Source organism: Monodelphis domestica, chromosome 1 (assembly GCF_027887165.1).
Source record: "Monodelphis domestica isolate mMonDom1 chromosome 1, mMonDom1.pri, whole genome shotgun sequence".
NCBI lineage: Eukaryota > Metazoa > Chordata > Mammalia > Didelphimorphia > Didelphidae > Monodelphis > Monodelphis domestica.
Genome location: NC_077227.1, coordinates 382152136 through 382176981, shown reverse-complemented (window position 1 = coordinate 382176981; position 24846 = coordinate 382152136).

Below are 24846 nucleotides of genomic sequence, written 5' to 3'. Positions count from 1 at the left end.
TTTCTTGGAAAAGATACTGTAGCATTTGCCATTTCCTTCTCCAATTTGTTGGACAGATAATGAGGAAACAGGACAACAGGATTAAGTGACTTGCCCAGGATGCTGATGACCATTTATCTTTGCCACAAAGAACTATTACCTTCACATAACTAGTATCTTCTCATAAGATCATAGTTCTAGAACTGGAAAGGGCCTCAGAAGCCATCTAGCCTGACCCTTTTATTTTACAGATAAGAAAACTGCAACTTGGCAAAAGTGGGGTTTTAGCACAGGTCACTCAGGACGGAGTTGTTTCTCTTTTCATTGTATGACATTGTTTCCAAATATAGGTCAGAAAAGTGCAGAAATAAGCAACCCTTACCTTTATCATTACCCATGAAGATCTGATTGCCATTATAGAGAGCTCCAAAGTCCCTAACTATCACCTGCTAACCTTTCTATCTTTCCCTCTACCTTATTCCTTCCAAACCTTTTCTGCTTAAAGCCAGTCCAGGAACCTCTGAATGCCTAGAGAAGGTGTCTATTTAGGGTATTTCTAGGCATAAAAACCCAGGGCCTCCACTATTCATAAGGTCTGAAGCACAGCATCTATTAGATTCCTTTTCTGATGCCTTTTTATAGCATGGAGTTAAAAGTTGGGCCAGAAAATCCATTAGACTGTGTAATACTTGAGCACAGGGATTGTCTTTTGTCTTTCTTTATATCCCAGCACTTAGCACAGTTCCTGGCCCATGAAAGGTGCTTAATAAAGCTTATTTTATTATTGCTTATTTTATTACTGACTAGGCAAAAAAATGGAAGCCCCAGTAAGTCCTTCCAGGATAAAGAGACTCAGTAACAAACTATGTCTTCTGGCACCACCTGTGCAAAATAGAGAGAGACTCACCTTGGGTAATACTTTTCTTTTTTTGCCAAAAAAAATCAGAAGATTGTCACCCTGGGCATGAAAACCTTGCCATCTATATTGATGGAGGCCAAACTCAAACTGATGAAATCTTGGATTGAAGTAAGAGGAATTTGCATAAGACTATAGGGTCAACTTATTGTGCAAAGCACTTTGAGTCTCATCTCATTTAATTCCCACAACAATCTTTTGGTTGGTTAAGTATCACAGATACCATTATTCCTAATTAGGAAATAAGGAAACAAAGCTCAGAGGGAATAAGTGACCTGCCCAGGGTCACAAAGAGTATAAGAGCAGAAAATTACAGAGTTGGAAGAGAACTTGCAGATAATTTAACCCATCCTCTTCATTTTTATAATGAGTAAACTGAGGCACAAATAGGATGAATGAATCACCTAGGGTAATATAAGCCTTAAAAGACAGAGCTTGGGTTTGACTCAAAATCAACTGACTTTAAAACTAGAACTCTTTCTACAATACTATTTTTCTTTTTGTAAGTCAGGGGTTATATGTTTCAGAAACAGAATTTGAATGCTCTTTTTTCTTTTCCCCATACCTACTGCCTTTGAATTATACTTCTCTATCTATCCCTTCTGCCTGCCTTGAATTCTGGAATTTAAATGTATGCCATGGCTTGGATATATTTGCTTTAATTTTCCACATCATGATCTCACCTCTTCATTTGCCAGTATAAGCTCAACCTGAGAAGGGAAAAACCTGGACCTTGGGAAACTTGGGATGTTTTTGGACAATATAATGAGTTCTCCATAAAGACAAGTGTTTAGACCCAAAATTGGAGCTTTGGTATATTTAATTATAAGCTGGTTCCTGGAAAAGTGACAGTCTCTTAACCAAAGAAACATGGCACTGGGGAATCTGCAGATTCACAAAAATGGAATATTCCCAGAAGGCTTTGGCTTGGAGGAAAAAGTAAATAGCAAAAGGCAAATTTCCCATCTTAGAAAATTAAGTGACTTGTTTTTCCATAATAGGCTTAGAGAATTGCTACCTGGTGTAGCAATTAGAAAGACTTAGAGTCATATTTCTTCCCATAATATTGTCTTGTATGTGAATATAGGAGGAAAGGGGAGAATTGAGGAAGAGAAAAAAGAGCAAGAGGGGAGAAAGGAAGAAGAAAATGGAGAGGAGAAAGCAGAAGAAGAAGAAGAAGAAGAAGAAGAAGAAGAAGAAGAAGAAGAAGAAGAAGAAGAAGAAGAAGAAGAAGAAGAAGAAGAAGAAGAAGAAGAAGAAGAAGAAGAAGAAGAAGAAGAAGAAGAAAGAAGAAAGAAGAAAGAAGAAGAAGAAGAAGAAGAAAGAAGAAGAAAGAAGAAGAAGAAGAAGAAGAAGAAGAAGAAGAAGAAGAAGAAGAAGAAGAAGAAGAAGAAGAAGAAGAAGAAGAAGAGGAAGAAGAAGAGGAAGAAGAAAAGGAAAAAAGATGGCAGAGTAAGGGAAGGAGGAAGGAAGAGAAGTAGCAAAGGGAGAAGAAGATCTTAAGGTTTTGAAAGCCTCAGCTTTACTATGGGCATTGGCTTTCTTCCTGTGCCATTGACACTGTAAACAGAGCTTCATGATGAATTATAAATTTATCTTTGCTGTTTGTTGTTGTTGTTGTTCAGACAGGTCTGATTCTTTGTGATCCAATTTGGGGTTTTCTTGGCAAAGATACTGTGGTCTCCAGGAACTGAGGCAGAGTTAAATGACTTGCCCAGGGCCACATAACTAGTTAAGTGCCTGACTCAAGATTTGAATTTAGGAAAATGAGTCTTCTTAACTTCAGGCTTTGCACTCTATCCGTTGCCTCCTCTGTCTACCACCAAAATCCAGCTGCATCTCTCCAATTTTAAATCAAGAATATAGTTCCTCAGTAACTCCTAGCTCACTCTCACTGAAACAACAAGTCAGCGACTTATGCTGAATTTACTCCAAAGGCAATCATTTTGAATTTACTTGTTTTCTTTCATGTCATTTGAATTCTTCCACATCCAATAATCCTTTGATAGGCAAAGAGAGGGAAGGAGAAAATGTAGTCTTTCAAAGGATTGATGCCAACATTTGAAAATGTGAGGTTTGAAAGAATAAAAAATTCTTGGCCACCTAGGGGGCAAAACTTCAGAACTTCCAGGTACCTTAGAGTATACATAGTTAGAAATCCTCATTTTATAAATTTGTAGACTAAAGAACAGAAAGAGGGAGTTGCTTTCTCTTGGTCATTTAGTGTGAGGCTGGAAGAATTTGGACTGGAACCCACTATGTAATTGCACTGGATTTTCTTGAGTTTTCCAGGGAAGAATCAAAGAAAAATAAGGAAGGGCCTTAAAGATAAAAATCATTTTATAGATTTTGTGTGCCAACTTGTTGCATCTGCTTTTAGGGGACTTATAAATTATCATGTAATAATAAACTGGGAATTGATTGTAAAGTGACCAATTGCTTTGGTTGTGTTTTAAATTATACAAACAAAGGTACTTAACAAGAGGCACCGATGAGGATGAGGGCAATGGGGGCATTCAATGATAAAGTGTCATCAGAGTCACCATGTCACCAAAGAGACAAACAACTGGAATCCCAGTGGAGGAAGAAACATTTGCAACAAGGGAATGGGAGGCAGAAGTTGACTTGGAGGAGTAGGAAGGGAAAAATTGTGCCTGTTAGAGATGAGCTTCATCCTAGGACACATCAGAGGTGGGAAGAGAATTGATGACCAAAGGAGAAGCAGCCAATCTAGACCAGTGCTCAGGTAATCATATTCTTTTTGATCCTCCTTAAAGCTATGATTCTAATAATTTAATACAATCAAGCTACATTTTATTAAGTACCTGGTATGGTAATTTACCATTGAAAGCAAGGCTGTAAGGGTTTAATTCCCAGGGGGAATCTATGGAAGGAACCATCTTCTTTTTCTCATTCATAGAATTGGTTGCATCCAGTTCGATGAGAACAGAGCATATTTTATGCTAGGTTCTACCTATCTCAGTTTGGAATCTGTACTTGGATTCCCAAGGGGCTGGTTTAGACTCCAAGAAAAACATTCCCAGGTGGGAAAGGTACATCTGCTGATGATCAGTTTTTTTCTACACATACTATATATATATATATATATATATATATATATATATATATATATATATATATATATATATATATATATATATATATATATATATATATGGATCAGGGAAGATGATATCATATGATATCATATAGTCCTATCTATCAAACTGTCATGTGCATCATATTATTATATCTCATCAATACACAAACTACCTCCCACCAGGTGAATTGCAAAACAGGTCACAGTTTTACTAAGTTAAGGTCTTCATCATAGAGCACCCACACCAATCTTCTTAAAAATGTTAGAGGCAGTAAGGTGTCATGAAAAGAACAATGGATTTGGAGACAGAAGAACCAGGTTAGTAATTGTGTAAGCATGGGCAAATCACTTCACTCACTCAGCCTGAGCTTCTTTATCTGTCAAAAGGGGACAAATGATACTTTCACTCCCTTCCACATAAGGATATAGTGATGAAAGTATTTGGTAAATTTTAAATCATTCTAGAAATGTGAAATATTATCATAAAACTTGGCATAGAAGATATTTAGACTGGTAACTAGCCAAAAATGAGTCTGGGCCAAATTCATCTAAACACGGTTCAGGTTTAACATGATGGTAGACTGAGATAATTTTTGTAAAGCACTTTATAAGCCTTAAAATGATGCAGAAATAACAAAAACAACCTATTATTAATATTAATGATGAAGCAGGTAGCTCTACAGAGAATTGTCCAGGAGAGTGGAAGGATGCAAGAGGATTATAGTGAAAAAGTTTATTGTTGGTGTAGGTGTACTGATAAGGGGAGGCTCTTTCCCCCATTAAATCTAATGGGGTTGGTTGCACTTGGAAATCTCTGGAAAATGGTGTTCTCTGATAGAAGGAAGTACACTATGACAAAGGCTCACTTGTTTGCCCTTAGCTAATCTAATTAATCTATTGTTGATAATATCTAACAGAATCTTTTATTATGTACAATGAAGAAAATATATGGGAAAATTAGCTATGTTCGATATATAAACACAACATCTAATGCATTCTTGTGTCAATCTAATCTCCCTAACAATATTAAAAGGTCTTGAGTCTATATCTAATGCTTTGTATTATTCATAGGGCTGACACTGTAGGCATTCAATAAATGCTTAATGGAGTCTAGAAGAATCTTTCTAGAAAGAAAAGAAAGGAAGAAAGGAGAGAGAGAAAGGAGGGAAGGAGATAGGGAGGTGGAAGGAAGAAAAGAAGGAAGGAAGGAGAGAGGAAAAGAAAGAAAGAAAGAAAGAAAGAAAGAAAGAAAGAAAGAAAGAAAGAAAGAAAGAAAGAAAGAAAGAAAGAAAGAAAGAAAGAAAGAAAGAAAGAAAGAAAGAAAGAAAGAAAGAAAGAAAGAAAGAAAGAAAGAAAGAAGGGAGGGAGGGAGGGAGGGAGGAAGGAAAGAAAGAAAGAAAAAGAAAGAAAGAAAGAAAAAGAAAGAAAGAAAGAAAGAAAGAAAGAAAGAAAGAAAGAAAGAAAAAGAAAGAAAAAGAAAGAAAAAGAAAGAAAGAAAGAAAGAAAGAAAGAAAGAAAGAAAGAAAGAAAAAGAAAGAAAGAAAGAAAGAAAGAAAGAAAGAAAGAAAGAAAGAAAGAAAGAAAGAAAGAAAGAAGAAAGAAAGAAAGAAAGAAAGAAAGAAAGAAAGATACATGCTAACATTCCTGGAACCTCAGAATTTTAACAAGTAAGACATGATTTAAGCAGAAGCTGTCTAACTGGATTACTGGCAGTTAAGAAGATGAGGAAATTAAGCTGTAGATGTGTTTATGTACCTAACAGCTCATTTTTCCATATATTTTCATGCCTTTTGGACTAGATTCTGCCAGATTCTTCACCTTCTAGCTCTTCCAGACACTGCCCAAAAATTATGGGAGAGTATACTCTACCTCCACATAGTTTTTCTCCAAGGAAATTAAAGTCTACTGTTCAGCTTCCAATATCAAAAATGTTAAAGGACATGTCTCTCTAAAAACAATACAAAACCATACCAGTGCCAGAGCAAATTAATTCAACTCACTGAAGAATACATGAATTAAGTGCTTACTGTACACAAGTGCTGGGTAAAATGGATATGGTATAGCCCTTGCTTTTAAAGAACTTACTGTTCTGTCGGAAGAAAGGAAGGTACAAGTATACAACTAATGATGAGAAAAAGATAAATGAGATAATGGTATAGGACTAGTCTAGGCAAAATACTACCAGAAATTGGAGTAAGAGAGAATGCCCCTCTGGAGTAGGGGTGGGGCATGGAGTGCAGAAAGACTTCTGTGAAGGAAGACAGAACTTAAAAGATGGAGATGGACCAAGTAGGAGATGTTCTAGCAGGAAAGTGTTGGGGAGGAATAGCTTGAATTAGGGCAAAGAGAAAAGAAGTGGTAAGAGTTTAGTTGGAATGGTATAATAAAGTAAATAAATAAAACAGATAAGATATATTGGTATTATGGAATAGCAAAGTAAATGGGGTTTGCTTTTTTTAGGTCTGTGATCTCCAAAGTGGAGGCTAGAGGGCCTAGGAGGATGTGGGTTGTATGACCCTAAGGGTTGTGTGATGAGCAAGAAGGTGAGATGAACCCCATCCTGTCTCCAAGTGATATTCAATCCTGGGACTTCTCTCCAATATTACTATACTTTACCAATCCACTATTCTCTCCGCCCCATATTGAAATTTGCTTCCACATCTCAACAGTAATACAAAAGTTGGACAATGATGTGGCTTTAGTTAGTGTCCCACATTTACTAAAATCTCCCCCTCCCTTCCTTTTTGGGGAGACAATGTTCCTCCCTTTAATAGTTTATTCTCTAGTCACTTTTTCAGTGATTTCCTTTCAAGTCAAGCCCATGAAAGATGGGAAAAAATGGCAGATGTTCATATCAGTGCCCTCCTATCTGTTTAGTTAACCATTATGATTATTTCTCACTGATTTACTGAGTGAAATCCTATTATTGTTTTCAGTATTCTCCCTGCTCTAGTAAATCATAAAAAAAAGAATCAATAATTCTCTTTGTTAACTTTATCTTAGGCAGGATCTTGATCCAATCAATTTTAAAAAAAAAATGTGTCTCTCTTTTCCCAGGCTCTCTTATCACCCCACCCCCACTGTATTAGATGTCATTCCTGTGAGTAGTTAGAATTTTTTATCACATTTAGCAACTCAAAAACAAACACAGAAAGGTAAACAAAGTTTTTAAAAAACAAAGGTAAAAGTTTCCTTCTATACCGGGAAGACATCAAATGTAAGACCTCTCCTTTTGAGGGAAGGGAAGGGGAAAGAGAGGGAAGGAGCAATGACAAAAATTGATTGGACCCCATCTGTACTCCAGAGACTTTCAGCAATAACAATTCACTCTGCTCTGACATGACTAGAGACATTTCCTGTACTCCACTATGGTGGCAAGTTCTCTGTGGCTTCCTACAGATCTCTTCTTACTCAAGACATAATGTTAACATGTGCAGTGTTGATGATATGAAGACAAAACCCAAACAATCCCTGCCCTCAAGGAGCTTACACTTTTAAAAATCCTTAGCTTCCAACATAGAATCAATATTGATTCTAAGACAGAAGAGAAAGGATTGGGCAACTGGGTTCAAGTGACTTCCCCCAGATCACAGAACTAGGAAGTATCCAGGGTCAAATTTGAACATAGAACCTCCATCTCAAGGTTTGGCTCTCTATCCACTGAGTCCCCTAGTTGCCATGGAACTTATATTTTTTCTAGCTATAATATCTCATATCCCTTCGGTTTTAAGCTAAAACAAACAAACAAAAAACCCTGTATTCAGGACTAGACAGTTATCTGCTGATAAGCCTATTTACGTAGGTAATGAAATGCAAACTGTCCAGTTTTGTGAACATGAATTATAATTTAGATCTGCTGGAATGTTTCACCCTATTCACCCTCAAGAAAATGGATGTTTAGGAAATGAAATACTCAGTTTTCAAGTTGGAATTGTGAGAATTAGGCTAAATCTCTTAAACAACTAGGGAGCTCAAAGATTAAATATATCACAGTTGTATTAATAATAACAGCAGTAATCATGGTCATTTACATTTACATAATATTTTAAAGTTGAGAATCACTCAAAGGACAATGGAAAGATGCTTGCTGAATATGAGGTATTGATATATGATGAATTACACAGGAAGAATAGCCTAAAAGACATAATCAGAAAAGTGTATGACAAGAAAAGCAGATGAACTAATGAAGCAAGAGTGAAGTATATAGTGGATGTAGAGTCCACATGCTCCATTTATATTCATGTAATGTCCAGCTATGAAGAGAATGGTTACAGGCAAGTTCATGTGAAGTCATAGACAAGAGTTACTTGTTTTGAAAATGTATAGATGATTCAATATCTTCAATAGTAATAATATTGATGGTGATGATGATGACTGTGATACTTGCCATTTATATAACACTTTAAGTTTTGCAAAACACTTTACAAATATTATCTTTTGATCCTCACAACCACCCTGTGAAGTAAGTGCTAATATTATAACTTTGTAGGCAAGGAAACTGAGGCAAACAGTAAGTGATTTGCCCAGGGTCACATAGCTAGTAACTTTCTGAGGCTGGATTTTTTTCTCAGGTCTTCTACCCACTATGCTACCCAAATTCATCATATGAGAAATACATGAAAGTCTCAATCAATAAAGTTCCTTTAATTTTTTTTAATTTTTTCATTCATTTTTTAAAATTGGGTTCTTTCCCTCACTTATATTCCTCCCCGACCCTTTGAGAAGGTAAGAAATGTGATATCATTTATACACACATAAAGTCACCAGCAGATATCACAGCTTGTTCAGCTATTCTCCAATTGATGGACATCCTCACAATTTCCAATTCCTTGTCACATTAAAAAGAGTTCCTATAAATATTACTATATATTTATATATATATATATGTCTTTTTTAAACTTTTTCTTTGATCACTTTGGAATATGGAACTAGTAGTGGTATTGTAGGTCAAAGTGTACACACAGATTTATAGTCTGCTGGTCATAGTTCCAAATTATTCTTCAGAATGGCTAGGTCAGTTTACAACTCTACCAACAGTTCATGTATCCCAATTTTTCCATATCCCCCCCCCAACATTTGTCATATTCCCTTTCCATAATCTCAACCAATCTGATAGATATGAAGTGGCACCTCAGAGTTTTAAAAAATAATTTGCATTTCTCTAATCAATAGTGATTTAGAGCATTCTTTTATATGACTAGATAGCTCAAAGAAATTTCATGTATGAGAAGTACTTTGTGTATATAAAGGGGAGATTACAAAGGATGAATTAATTTCAGAAGTATATGCTTCAAAAGCATGTATGTGAGTACAAAGCTACTTATAGTAGCACTTTTTGTGGTGGCAAAGAATTGGAAATGGAAAGGACATCCATCAATTGGAGAGCAGCTGAACAAATTGTGGTGTATGTTGGTGATGGAATACTATTGTGCTAAAAGAAACAATGAGCAGGATGATTTCCGAAAAAGCTGGAGAGACCTACATGAACTGATGCAGAGTGAAATAAGCAGAACAACTGTACATAGTAACAGCAATATTATATAATGATCAACTATGAAAGACTTAGCCTCTTTCAGCAATGAAATGATTCTGAAAGTCTTAGGATGGGGAATGCTATCCACCTCTAAAGAAAGAACTGTTGGAGTTGGATGCAGATCAAAGCATTCTGTCTTTCACATCAATTTATTTATAGTTTTATTTGGGGGTTTGGGTTTTGTATGAGTATGCTCTTTGTATGAGTATGACCAATATGGGAGTGTTTTGCAAGATTAAAAAAAATGTTCCAAATTCAGTCCTTCCATCTGACTCTTCTCCCATCCTTGCAAAGCAAGCAATTTGATATTGATGTTCATGTGAAGTCATGAAAATGTTTTTACTTATTAGTCATTTTACAGAAGAAAACACAAAAAAATTAAACAAGAAAATGAGGGGTGGGGTGGGGGAAAGCTTGACATGAGCTCAGCTTTTCCAGGATAAGATATGAGATCAGGTACTTAAAAAGAAAATGAAAATGTAAGTGGGGCAGGTGCTGGTGTGAGAAAGAGAGCCATAATTAAAAGAGGTACAGCTGAAGGCCAAGAGAGAAAGAGAAGGCAGACCTGACTTGGCACTGGGTTTTGGGGTTCTAGTGCCCAGAAAGGTGCCAGTTTCTTGTTACTTGTCTGAGACTGAGAGATGGCTAAACAAAAGTCATTTGAAGTTATTTCTTTCTAGCATCTTAAAACTTAAACTTGAATTGAAATGCCTAGATTTTCATGGGACTGTAACTTTCTCGTTGCTTTGAGGAGGGGTGTACAGGAAAGTGCAAATGACAGACTTCTAAAATTGGATGCTGAACACACTAGCTGGATGAATCACATCTTCCATTATTTAGCTTGCTTCACTTGTTATTAAACTTTTTATTACTGTAATAATCTATGCCTCAAAGTTCATTTGCATGGGATTTTCCTTATTGTTGAAGATTGACTATTTGATCTATATGAGGGCCAGAGTTGTGATAGCTTGGGAGAGAAAAGAAATGCTGGTCTTTGGGCTTCCAGCTTCGAAAGAGACAGTTCCATATTCTCTTCAGGTCTCTGAAGTAAGAGAGAGAGTCTGAGAAAAACCCAAACATACTTAAGCTACCAGTTCCTCTGTAATGAATAATCATTCTTTACCAATGGAACTCTAATGGAAATGATTTTTGAGGTGATGATCGGCATGCATTATTATGTGATTATTATGTGTCAAGCACAATGAAAAGGTTTGAAAATACAAAGAAAATCAAAAGCAACATCTGCCCTCAAAAAACTTACATTTAAAAAATAAATAAGCAACATGACAAAGACAATAGTGGGGCATGGGGATGGACAATCATATATTCTGCTTCCTCTCAGACTAGAAGATACAGAGTAAGAATGTCAAATCATTTTAAATTCTAAAAGGACTTCCTTTGGTGCTATTACTTATAGGATGACTAATATACTTTTGACGTTTGTTCCTTTGATTTTCATAGACTATGAGGTAATTGTCATTTTGTGCCATTTTGTAGTTGAGGAAGTAGATTTTTAAAATGAAATATTTGGGCCAAGTCTACACTGTAGACCTCTCTACAAAGGGAAATATGATGTGTTCACAGAAAATGCCTTCAGTGTGAGGACATGCAGAGCCCTTTTCAGAACTGCTTTCTTCCTTTGGTGTTTACCTGCCACCTAGCTCTCACTTGTGGCTCCAAAAAGCTGTAGCATGCTCAGTGGCCACACCTTAGTAAAACATCTTGGCAGGCTGATTATAACAAATTAAGAGAAACTGACAGCCTCCACACCCGTCAGGGAATGAGGGGGTTGTTTACCCCAGACATCCATCTGAAGATTTCCCCCTACAGAAGAGGTAAATGAGAACAATTTGTTCCAATAGCCATGAAGGTGACTGAAGCAGTCACTTTGGAGAGCTTAGAGCTTGATTAGACATCAAAGAAGCCAAGCTCATCCACTGTATCCCAAGCCATCACTAGTGGTCTTGACTTTTGTCTTGCCATTGGACTTTGGTGCCTCTAGGAGAGAAAATGAGGCTGACCTTTGTATAACTGTGCCTCACTTAAATCCTTAAATCTGCCTCACTTAAAAAAATTTATGTATGAGTTATGTATGAGTCACATCAATGATGTGATTTGGGTACTTTTCAAGTATGAAGGACAACAACCAAGCAAAACTGCTACAATAATATTTATTTATGGACTTTTCTCTGAAATCTTACTCTGATACCTTCTCCTACTCTAAATATGAAACTCTGGAAGGTTGACAAGTTAGATGATTTTCAAATATAGGTATAGTATTGAGATCTGAAATAGTTGTCATTCAAAGACCAGACAAAGTAGAGAAAGGCAGATCCATAGAAGATTGTTCATCAATTCTTATCTCTATCAATGGAAGAAGTGCCCACTTTGAAATTCAGAAATTTAACTTGAATATGCTCAAAGCTGCTTTTGGTCAGAGATCTGTGGAATCTATTGATAACACTTTGCCCTCTGTTTTCCATACTTTGGGCATTTTTTCTTACATTATTTCCTACATTAAGGCATTCAATCATTTAAATTCATTATTTTTATATGTGTGCTTGTGGTTTTTCTTTTTCCTTTTCTGGGAGACCTATGATCTTTGTGAATACCATCTTCAAAGACAACAGTTTTTGCACACATAGCATTGATATATATTTTCTTTTCTTCTATACTTTTGAAGTCCAAATATATTGTTTTCCTTTTTCAGAGCCTCTGTTATAGAGTTTTCTTGTGTGTGTGTGTGTGTGTGTTTTCTAAATTGTCTACCAAACTGTTTGTCTTGGAAATTTGTTTTTTTGATGGCCCAATTTCCTCTTTTAACATTTTTTTTTCTTGAACCATTCCAAAGATTTATTAAAATGTCATTCCATTATAATGTGTTTCCCAATAGAATTCATAATCTTGTTTTCATTTTCTGTTGGGTCTTGGTCTGCGTATATATTTGGGTATATCTTTTTATTATATTTGTGACCTCTTCTAGGTTATTTGATTGTTTTTTCCTCATTTCTTTTGGGGTTGGACTGGGCTCTTCTATTTTCAGTAAGTAACTTATATTAGACCTCCTCACTTTTGACCCCTCCTTCTTCCATCGTGAAATGTATTTTCTTGAACCAAGATTCCTAAAGCTAGGTAGCCTCAGGTTTTTTGCTTTTGGTGTCAGGAGGTTTTGGTTGGTCTTTGCTATATGAAAACTCCCCTGGGAGAGGACCAAAACCTAATTTGTATTCCACTTATCCATAGGCCCAGAAGTCCCTTCTCCTTCAAGCCTCTTTTGTAGTCCAAGGTTTCATTCACTTCACCCCAAGGTGACTGGTTGTGTATTTGATAGAGAGCTGGTCCTGAAGTCAGAAAAACTTCAGTTCCAATCTAGACTCTGACACTTATTATGTGACCCTGAGAAAGTCACTTAACCTCTGTTTGCCTCAGTTTCTTTAACTATAAAATAGGAATAATAGTAACACCTTTCAGAGTTGTTGTGAGGACCAAATGAGAAAATATTTGCTTAAAAAAGGTATTTAACACAGTACCTGGCATGTAATAGGTACTACATAAATGCTAATTCTCTTCCTCCCCTCCCCATATTGTTGTATGTCCTTTCTTTCCTGGAGTTGGCCAGTTTCACTATTTTTCACCTGTTAATGGACCTAGGGGTACAGACCGAGTCACTGCCATAAGGGGAGGGATAGAGACCATTACAAATGACATCATATCAAAAGCCTGCCAACTTGTTTGCACTGAACATATAGGTTATGGACAAGCTAAGACATAGAACAGGAATTTCAAATAGTTAGACTCTCTGTTATTGATTTAAATTTTTTAATTTAAATTTTAAAGTAAACAATGTTATCTATAGTTACCATCTTCTTTAATTGTTGCAATTTTACTCACTATATATTCAGTATAATTTTTTTTCAAACTTAGGGAATGAGTGAGTTGAGCTAAATTCAACTTAACCACTAGATTGCCAACCAAGTAATCTCAGGATTACTCACTTTTTTGAAATCATGGATCCTTGAAGTACTGACCCATTTCACATTTATTGGCAATGTCAACTTAACCTAAAGTACTGTTTTTATTTCCTCAGCTATAAAAGTAAAAGAAAGGTCATCTAAATTATGAAAAGAAAATAAGTTCATACAGATAAGCCTCTTTTAGTATTATAATAATAACTCACATTTATATAGTACCTACCTTGTATCAAGCACTTTACAATTATTGTATTTGATCCTCACAACAACCTTGAGACACAGTGCTATTATTATCCCCATTTTACAGATGAGGAAACTGAAACAGAGTTTAAGTTACTTTCTCAGAGTCATGTAACTACTAAATGCCAGAGGATGGATTTGAATTCAAGTCTTCATGACTCTAGGATCAGTACTTTATGTTCCGTACCACCTAGATGCCTCTGTCAATCAGAAATAGATAGGATTCATTCTCATAATAGAGTGATCCAAGATAATCTCCAAGTGCCCATGTTAAAAAATTCCATCTGTTTCCAGAGAAAGAACTGATAAAGTCTGAATGCAGACCAAAACATACTATATTTCACTTTCTTTCTTCATTTCTTTTTTGTTCAAATTTTCTTCCATAAAATGACTGATATGGGAAAATGTTTTAAATGCTTACACATGTAAAATTCACGTCAGATTGCTTACCATCTCAGGAAGGCGAAATGGAAGGGAGGAAAGGAGCAAACGTGGAATTAAAAAAAAATTAAATGTTAAAAATTGTTCTTATACAAATTTGAAATGTTTGAAAATTTGAAAGATTTGAAAATAAAATATTTTTAAAAGAAATAGTGCTCACAGGCATAACCAGCCTACGTAGATTAAAATCAAAGAAATTCAGAAATAACATGTTTGAGTTAGAACCAGTTCTGCCTGTCTATAACTGATTTTAGATGGCTAAATCATTCTGGTACTAGTTTGGTATTATAATAGAGAACTTAGAACAACATAAAAACATTGAAGAGCTAAGATATAGGAAGTTCTAGGGAATATGGAAGGGATGTAAAATGGGAAAGGTTTTGGGAGACTTAGCTAATTCTTTCTCTACTTCAGCATTTTGCCCAAATTAGGACCTAGGGGAGGATATTATTAATTTGTCATGAAAGGGCTAAAAATAAAGGTAAAAAAAAAACATAAGGGAGGAAGGGTATTTATTCAAGACACAGAATGAGGAGGACTTATAGCTTTTAGCTATCTGGAGTAATTCATCAATCCCTAAGGGTATCAAGGATCAGTAAAGATATTCTGATGCTGGTCACGAGTGGAAGTGGCATGGCTAAGTTACTGATGCTTTGGAGTGAGGTGCACAGAGAATAGAATGTTCACCTCTTAGAACCAGTGCTATGGTTGAAGCATGAATGGTCTGAGTCACACAGGAAGAGTAGTGAAAAAGGGATGAGTCTGTGTGGAAGCTGAGAAGTGTGGATGAGAGGATTGCAGACTGTATTTCAAGGACTTATTGAAATAACATCATGCAGAAAGAGGATGAAATTTTGCTGTCAATGGGAGATGGGGCTAGATCCTCTAGCCAAGAAAAGCAGATCAGCAGTTGGAGAGAGGGTTCTTCTCTCTTTTGAACCAGAAGAGAGAGGAGAACCTTGCTGAGCTCAACCTGTTGTGATCCCTCATTTATCTGACGAAAATCAGATTAGTCATTCATTCCTCAGTAGTGGATAGAGACTTTTTCCCTTTTGGAGAAGAGAAGAGACTATTCACCCAAGAAGATTTTCAATTGACCTCTTCAATAACTAACTATACATCCCTCTATATCAAGAAAATCCAACAGCGTGACTCCACAATCTCACCAGGGACTCAGGTACCCAGACCTGCGCCCTCAACCCCTGAGGGGAATTTAGGTTAAAATAGTAATTAGGGATTTCCCAATTTTCCCTTTACCTACCATTCCTAAATACTCTAAAGAATAAATAGATCTTATTAATCCAGAAGAAACTGAATATCTTATTCATCTAATGTGCTAAGGGGATCAGGATAATGTTGATTGAGGGAAGAAGTCAGAAACCAGAGACTGAAGGAAATTTCCTCCTTACCTCTCAACTCTGGACCTTGATCAAATCTCTCTCCTTCCCTTGTGTAGCTCTACCTAAGAGAGGAAGTTGTGCTTCTTTTTATCTGTCCTCTGTTTTTTAGACCTTTCAACTTTGGTTCCTGATCTCCCCCCACCCCACCCCTAGTGGGGTGTGAGTTCAGAAGGTGTGAGTCAGTATGTTTCAAATGGAAAAGTTTGTAGGTGGAACATGGAAAGTCAAAATGAGAGTGCCACATGAAGACACTTACCTGTAGTTCACTTACCTTTAACCAGTAAGACTGAGGTCATCCTAGGTCTTAAAGTGCTTACCATGGGGCAATTCCAGAAGCTGGAGAAAATGATGACAGGAACCTGACAGATGCTATATCTGAATCATCCAGTTCTGAGCCTCCAGGAGTTTCACTAGGGAAAAGACAGTACCTAAAGGGTTCCAGGGGAGCCAGAACTAGGGCATCAGAGTGTGAATGGATCTGTCACAAAAGGAAACTTTGTCAGTATGTATTGAGCCTTCAGTGCCCTTGCTAAAGATAGTTTTAATGGAAAGAATGCTAGATTAGAATGCAATAGACCATGGGATGGATCTCCAGCTTACTATATAACCTTGAGAAAGTAATAACTTCCCCTCTAAGCCTCAGTATCCCAATCAGCAAAATGAAGGGATTGACTTATATGGTTCATCTGAACTGTAGCATTCTGAGGTCTAGGAATCTGTGTTCCTATAAGAAATCAATCAATAAGGGGTGGCTGTTCCAGGCTTAGTGTGTGCTTTTTACTAAGCTAAGTCCTTTGGGGGAGAAATGGATGACAGATTTATTCTGCTGAGCCATGTACTGCCGAAGAGAGTCAGACTTATGTGAAGCTGGGGAGCTTTTTAACTTTAGTCTGATTGTCCATCTCTATGTACAACTTCACAGTTTAATGAATGGAAAATTTACATGAGAGGGATCTAATTCTTAAAGGAAATTAGTCCCATTCAAAGGAACTGTTCAAAAGGAAAAAGGAAAACCAAAATTTAATTGATATCAGAAATTTATTCTCCTTATGTAACAAATTATTAAACAGTAGGAAAGTCTTCATCATTTTTGCCTTCATAGTTCTCACATCTTCTCAAGGATCTTCACGTTCCTAAACCTAAAATATTAATAAGTTATGAAAATTGCTAAAAAGTCAAGTTAGGAAGAAATAGAGATGAAAGTCCATTGGTAATTAAAATTCATATCGCTTTGAGGTTTACAGCCCTTTGTTATTTCTGCAAGGTGGCAGGTTAGTTTTTCAAAGACATATTTCCTTTTCTGTGAGCAAAGCATTTTCCTGATCCCCTTGCTTATTAGTGTTCCCCTCTCCCCTACTAATTACCTTACAATTAGTGCTTTCCATAGGCATTGACTAGCTGTATGACTCTGCATAAGTCACTTAGCTTGTGCCAGACTCAGTTTCCTCATCTATAAGATGGGGATAATAATAGAATCTATCACACAGAATTATTATATGAATCAAGGGAGATAACCTATGTAAATGCTTTGCAAATCTTTTAAAACTACACAAATACTAGCTATCCAATTATTTATTTTCTATTGATGTTCCATTTGTTTTTAATCTGTGAAATTTAATGCATAGCACAGCACCTGGAATATAGTAGGTATTAAATAAAGGCAGGCATTTATATATCACTTCAAAATATTTGCTATCTCATGTCTATTAAATGATAATGATGATAGAAATGATGATGATAGTGTTTTAGTTTAGAATCAAGCAGGGACTAACAGGAAAGAGAAGAGAGTATATGGTTGCAAAGGAGGAACCAGAAAGGGAAAAGAATAAGACAGTTTATTAGTTAGCCTATTGATTTATTAAATAATATTGAGAGGCAAGTAAAATACTGAGATTTTTGATATGTAGATGCATGTGCAGGCCCATTAGTTTAATAAATTGGCAGCATGTCTGGCTGCACCTAGAAAACTGAGCATTTTCAATGAATCCAAACTATTTTCTGCCATCAAAACCCACTTTAGGCTTTAAAAATCCTCTCATTGATAGTATATAATTGTAAATCACCTATGTAACTGATATTTTACATATTAAATATACATATATAACTATGTAACCATAAACCTGGAAGATTTAAGGGCAGCTGGATGGCATAGTGGGTAGAATGCCAGGGTTGGAGTCAAGAAAATCTGAGTTCAAATCTAGCTTTAGACACATACTAGTTATGTGGCCTTGGTCAAAACACTTAACCCTGTTCATCTTAGTTTCTTCATCTGTAAAATGAGCTGGAAAAGGAAATGGCAAAGCACTCCAGTAGCTTTGTGAAGAAAATCTCAAAAGGGGTCAAGAAGAGTTGGGCGTGCCTAAACAACAACAAACCAGGACTTCATCTAGATCCTAATTATAAATGACTTAGAGAGCAATGTAGAGATGCATAAGTGTAAGCAGGCTCAGCATAAATCCAAAAATTATTTATCTTGTATAGAAAAATAACAGAAGTCATATATGACAAGAAAAGGAGGCAGGGCAAGTATATCATGAGAATGAAGAATGGACAACCCAAATATTACTTGGCTATCTATGAAATATTAAAAGAATCCCTCTTATTCATTTCATATGTCTTTTGCCACTATCTCCTCCTTCAACCTTGTCTCATATGGATAAGTAGTCTTATTTCTTATTAATCCCTCTACCTGAACCAACAATCTCATTCCATTCTGTCTCCTCCAACAGATTACTCCCTTTTAATCCCCACTTTATTATTTATTTTTGATCTCTTCCTGTCTACTAGATCCGTTCCTTCTACCTACAGACATGTGCACTTATCTCCATCTTTAAAATACTTTCATTTGATCCTTCCATTATCATTAAATATCATCCTGTCTCTCTTTGAGGTTCTCTTTGAGAAGGCCATCTCTAAAGGGTGCCCCTATTTTCTCTCCTACAACCTTCTTCTTAATTCCTTATAATCTAGATTCCATCCTCATCATTCAACAAAAATTACTCTCAAAAATGACCAAGGACCTCTTAATATACAAGTCCAGTGACATTTCTCAATACTCATTTCCTTTGACCTCTCTGCAGCTTTTAGCATGGTTTATCACCCTGTTCTCCCTAATACTCTCTCTGCTCTAGCTATCTGAAACATCACTCTCCTGATTCTCCTTCAAGCTACATGATCACTCCTTCCAAGTATCTCTGCTAGATTATACTCTCTCATTTGAAGTGTCCCACAGGGTTCTGTTGTGGATTCTCTTCTCTCCTTTCTCTAGACTACTTTACTTGAAGATCTCATCAGCAGCTATGGATTTAATTACCAACTTTATGCAGATGATACTTACATCTACATACCTTGCCCTAACCTCTATGCTGATCTCTTGCCACATCTCTAACTGCCTTTCTGGTGTCTCAAACTGGATGTCCAGTAGAAATTCTGAACTCAGCAAATCCAAAATAGAACCCATTATCTTTCCCTTACACCTGCCCTCCCCCTCCTCCCCAACTTTCCTAATATGGTCAAAGGTAGCATCATTGTCTCTGCCCCTCAGGCTGGACACATAAGCATTATCCTTGACTCCTCACCATCTCTCACCTACCATATTCAATCTGTTGCCAAGATTTGTTGATTTTATCTTTTCCACTTCACTTGAATTCTCCCTCTTCTCTCTTCTGACCCCAACAGTACTGTAGTATAGTCCCTTATCACCTCATGACTTGATTACTACAATAGCCTGATGGCAGGTCTGCTTGTCTCAAGTCTCTCCACACTCCAGTTTATACTCTACTCAGCCACCAAAATGATTTTCCTAAAGTGCTTGTCTGATTATATCACCCCACCCCTTCCCCATTCAATAAACTCCAGGGGTTCCCTATAGCCTCTAGGATCAAATACAAAATCCTGTGTTTGACATTCAAAATCCATCACAACCCAGCCCTCTCCTACCTTTCCAGTCTTCTCATATCTTACTCCCTACCACATACTCTTCAGACCCATGGCACTGGCATCCTGGCTATTGCACTAACAAGACACTCTATTTCTTGGCTTTGGACATTTTTTTTTGGCTGTACTTCATGCCTAGAAATATTCTCCCTCCTCATCTCTGACTTGATTTTCTTGACTTCCTTTCAGTTACAACTAAAATATCTTCTACAGGAAACTTTTCCCAACTCTTCTTAATTTTAATTCCTTCTCTTTGTTATTACCTATTTATCTTGTGAATAATGTGTTTGTCCTTATTTGTTTGTATATGGTCTCCCCTCTATTAGATTATGAGCTCCTTGAGGGTAGTGTAAGAAGATTTAATTAAGTAGCTTTTAATCACTCATAAGTATTCTTCTCTAGTAGTTTGATAATTTGTCTAATTTATAGTAAAAGTTAGACCTGGTGGTGTGGATAACTGTATAGGATATATTAATCATAACAGTAGTAAGAAATAGATATAATATGGTGTGTTAGAAATAAGTTATAATAGTAATAAGAATAATATTAAAAACTTCTGTACTGCTAAAGTGCCTGTATACTTCCCTTTACCTTGCCTCACACTCTGGAGGTTGTGACATAAGGAAACTGGACCCTTAACATTGCAGTGTCATGACCAAGTCACCTGAGAAAGAGGAGAGAGTGCCCTGGTCATCACCTCTATTTATCACCCCTGTTCAAGGACCTCTAGTCATCATTCCTTTTGTCACCCCTACTCAGAACCCCTAGTCAGAACACTGAGTGAATCACTGCTTATACCTATAAAATCTATAAGGCCAAAGATTTAGGATCTCAGGCCATATTGAGAGTCTGTAGTCCCTGGCTTTTGTGGCCTACAGCTCTCACAATAAAGTCAATTTTGCTCAGGACTTTGCCCAGTTCTTTTTCTTTTTTTAGAGCAGGGACTATCTTTTGCCTCTTGTTTGATTGAAAGAGATACTTGATGGATTAATGTCCTATTTATTGGTTTTTGGTATTAGAAATTAGCAGATTATTCTGCAACCCAAATTTCTGAACTCTGATCTCTGTAGGGAGCCTTATAGTTTCTGAAGTTCCTTTGGGACAACAATATTTAAAGTCATAGTGTTTAGGATGGAAGAAACCAAAGAGACCACCAATGAGACCAACCTTCTCACTTGACAGATGAGGCCATTGAGGCTTAAAGAAAAGATGAGACTAATCCAGAGTGAGTTAAATAGATTCAAACCCAGGCCTATTAATGAAAGAACTACTGTCCTTTCTACTATGCCAATCTACCATCTTTTGCTTGAAATGTATTGAGAATCTTGGAATTTGAGTCTAAGCAGTGGCCTAAGACTCAACTAGAAATGGATCCCTGTAAAGTGCATATTGATTTAGGAAAGCACTAATTAATATTATCTATGTTTCTTATTATTATATTATGTATATTTATTTATTTTGTTAAACTTTTTTCCAATTGTATTTTTAATCTGGTTATGGTAACTCTAGGGAGTTTAGCTAGCTTCTTGAAGCTTGTGGACCTTGACAAATGTGACACCTCTGGGCACCTAAAGACTAGCCATGTAATAAAGAGTTAACAAGAGTTGACTATCTGAAAGGATAGCTATGTAATAGTTAACCAAGAAATTTTGAAGAAAAATAGGTGACTTTAATACCATTTCTAGTGTAGCATATGGGTAAAATGCTGATTTTTGAGTAAAGAGACCTGAATTCAAATCCCATGTCAGCTACAAGGTTGTGTGACCATAAAAAAGTCACTAAATTTCTGAAAGTTTCATTTGTAAAACCAGGATAATGATACTAATATGACTTACCAAGCCAGGTTGTTGTAAAGAAAATGTTTGGTTACCCCTGTGCTGCACATAAATGCAAGTTATTGCTACTGGGTCCAAACATATGATTTTATTGCTGTTGGGAACTCCTTCTACCAATGGAGGTTGACAAATTTTCTGTAACTTATATTCTCAGAGAATTGTCTATGCACTGAAAGATAGTGATGTCTTTAGTCAGTATGTATCAGAGGTTGTATTTGAACTGAGGTCTTCTCGTCCAGTTTTTTATCCAAGTCATGCCATTGAGTTATATTGAAAAATTGCTAGATTAATTATAATTTTTGATTCATAATTTCATGGCTGATATTTTAGAGAAGAAAATATCATAGGCATGGAAATTCTCTCTTAGAAGCCTTTCTCACATTGAGTAAAACAAAAGGTTCCAAACTTTGGGAAGTGCTATTCTAAGCAATTCCTTCCAATAGATAGAAGAAAATACTGCAGCTCAGGACCTGCCTCAAATTCTACTGCTGTCATGAGTCTACTTTGAGTCATTCAAAAGAGGCTTTATGAAATTGGGCTCTCAGAAGGAATCAGAGACATTGATTAAGACAAACTTACTCATTCCCCGTCTATGAGAGGTAACATCAACTTACTCATATATAAGTGATGAACCCTGTTCTTGGGAGTTCCTTCAGGAAGTTGTGTGGTTCCCAGCCATAATGTAGTAGTACATTGGTAAGAGTACAGGTTATGGAGCAAAAGAATCTGAATTCCAGTCTTGGTTCTACCATTTTGTTAGCTGTGTTAATTTAGAATATCATTTAATTTTTTTGCACCTCAGTTTCCCCATCCTCTGGGGATAATTGTAGTTTCACTCTACCTTGAGAGGAACCATGGTATAGTAAAGAGAGCTAGACTTAAGAGAGCTGATCTTGGACCTTGGAAGACCTGAATTCAAGTCCCTTTCCTGACAATATTAACTGGGTGCCCCTGGGCAAGACACTTAATGTCTTAATGCTCTAGACAACAATCCTTTAAATGGCAAGAAAAAAGATGCTAATCTGCACTGAGGAAAGGCAGGGATTTTTTGTTTGTTGTTATTTTTTCACAATCTCTATCCTTAGTAAACTCACAGTTCAGGGCTGTTTAGAGAACCAAAGGAGATCATATATATTATGTGCTTTGGAAATATTAAAGAACTACATAAACACAAGATCTTTCTCCTTTTCCTTCTTCCTCTTTTCTCTTCTCTTCCTTTATGTCTTTCCTTTCTACTTGCTCTTCCTCTGATTTATTATTATAATTGATACATCCTACACATACCAAAATCCTCCCCAAAGGACCACATCCATAATGTCTGAGCTCACTTCAAAGATTCTTTGATGCCATGAATATATGTACTTTTTCTAGTACTTCCATACCTTTTTCATCCTGTGTGACTCTTATTCATATCCTCCCATTAAACTTCCATAGGAAGGCCATCTGACATGCTGGGGGCCCCCTCTCTTGATCTCTTGAAAGATCATGGATTTTAATGAAGCACCCTAGTTGTCCTCACTTAGCCTTTGCTTTTACTTTGGGGTTGGCTCATCCTTTTTCCAGGGGCCCATCTCCATGATGACATGTTTCTTTTTATTGCTTCTTCTGAGTAATTTTTCACTGGAAATTCCATGCAGCAGCATCCTCGTATTTCCCTGAGATTCTAGAACTTTTGGCACAAATAGTACAAAAAAAATCAATGAATATCTATTGAACACCTGCTTTGGCCCTGAACTGTGCCAGACTGTGCAGATGCAATGTAGATATCCCCAATGGTCCCTGTCCTCAAGAAGCAATTAAAGTCCAATCTAGCTAAAAAGCAAAAAACAAACAATCAAACAAAAATAAGACATGAAACCTTGAGGGAAAGTCAGTAACTGTTCCCTTTGACTTATTTATGAGTCTTTAGGGCTTCCTTCTCCCTGTTTCCTTCTCCCCATTGTACATACCTCAAGGTATTTTCCTTTTTTTTTTAATGACATGAATGGCTTTCTCTTCTTTTCTTCATGCTCTTTTTCCTCTAGACAAATAGCAGTTATGTTTCTTTTATTTTTTTTTCTTTGTTAATATACTCTCACTAAACCCACTGCCTCACATACTTCTTTCTAGTGCCTGAGTACTTCAAAAAAGCTGGGAGGGACCACAGAGGACATCTAATCCAATCCCCCCATTTTATAAAACAGAGACCTAAAGAGATTAAACAAATTGTCCAACTTGGTATAAATAATAAGAGATCACACATGGGATTTGAATCCAAGTTCTTTAACTCTACATTCAATGCTTTTAAAAAATTTATAAAAACTAAAATGTTTCTTAGTTCTTAAATTAAAACAAACAAACAAAAAGCCTTAGTGTACTTGGTTACAACTGAAGAATCAAGCTTCAGATCTTTTATTTTTGAAAGCTTTGAATTCACTAGAGAATATGGAGGAACAGAAACACATAATGAAACTGTAAGGGAGAAGCCCTCCAACTTACTTCCATTATCCTACTGTACTGGGTTCAAGGAAAAGAAGGCAAGACAACATGTGGGGCAATGAGAATCTAGCCAGACTGTAAGTGAGAGTGGAAGTTGGGGATAGTTTAATATCTTTCAGGAAATCCTCTGAATAAGAAAAGTCCTCCCCAATATTACAGAAAATCCTTCTCTGAGGAGCTGATGGAAATGGACATCTAAGTGAGCATTTTCTCACCCCAATTTTCTCATTATAAAAAAAGTGTAAAATGTAAAAAAAAAGCAACCTCTCATTTAATATCTCTAATATGTGGCCGCCTTTTAGCCTCAGGAGAGGGACAGGTATTCATTTTCATAAATTACTTTTTAACCATTTTTTTTTCAAGTAAGAGGGGGCAGCCGGGGGTGGTGAAAGAAAACAGAGACAAGCCAGATGCCTTTTTAGGCTTTGATCAGTTTCTCTGTAGACAGTCAGGCTGCCTCCTAGCACCTCTCTAACTACAGCTTGCCAGTAAGAAAATGAGCTGTTTTAACTCTGCAATTACAGCGCCTGCTGAATGCCTGTCATCACAGCAATAGCAACCTGATCTGAACTGTATATCCAAAGCTGAGAGAGAATTACAGCAAGCAGGGCAGAAAGTTAAATACCCCCTGTGGCTGGAAGTTTGCACAAGCGAAAGGGCCTCGGGCTGTCCTGCCCTCCCCCCAAGCTGACTCTTCCACCTTTCAACCTTCTCTCTACCCCCTTCCCTCCCTCGCCCCAATTTTCCCTTTTCTAGTTGCTGTAAATGTAGACATCCAGGACAATATAAAGCAGCTTTCCTATAGCAGTTAGGGAGAGAGAGGGGGCCTGGCGCACGGGTAGCCAGCCTTATCTTGGGCCCAGCCTCAGGAGTCAGGGAATGGGAATGTGCTTGAAAAGCCGACCGGCCTGAATCTGGAAATGGGGGAAGAGGGAAGGCAGTTTGCACACATGTCCAGCTCCGTTTGCCCTGTATAATCACCCTCTGATTCAAATTGGGGACAGAGGAGAGCATAAG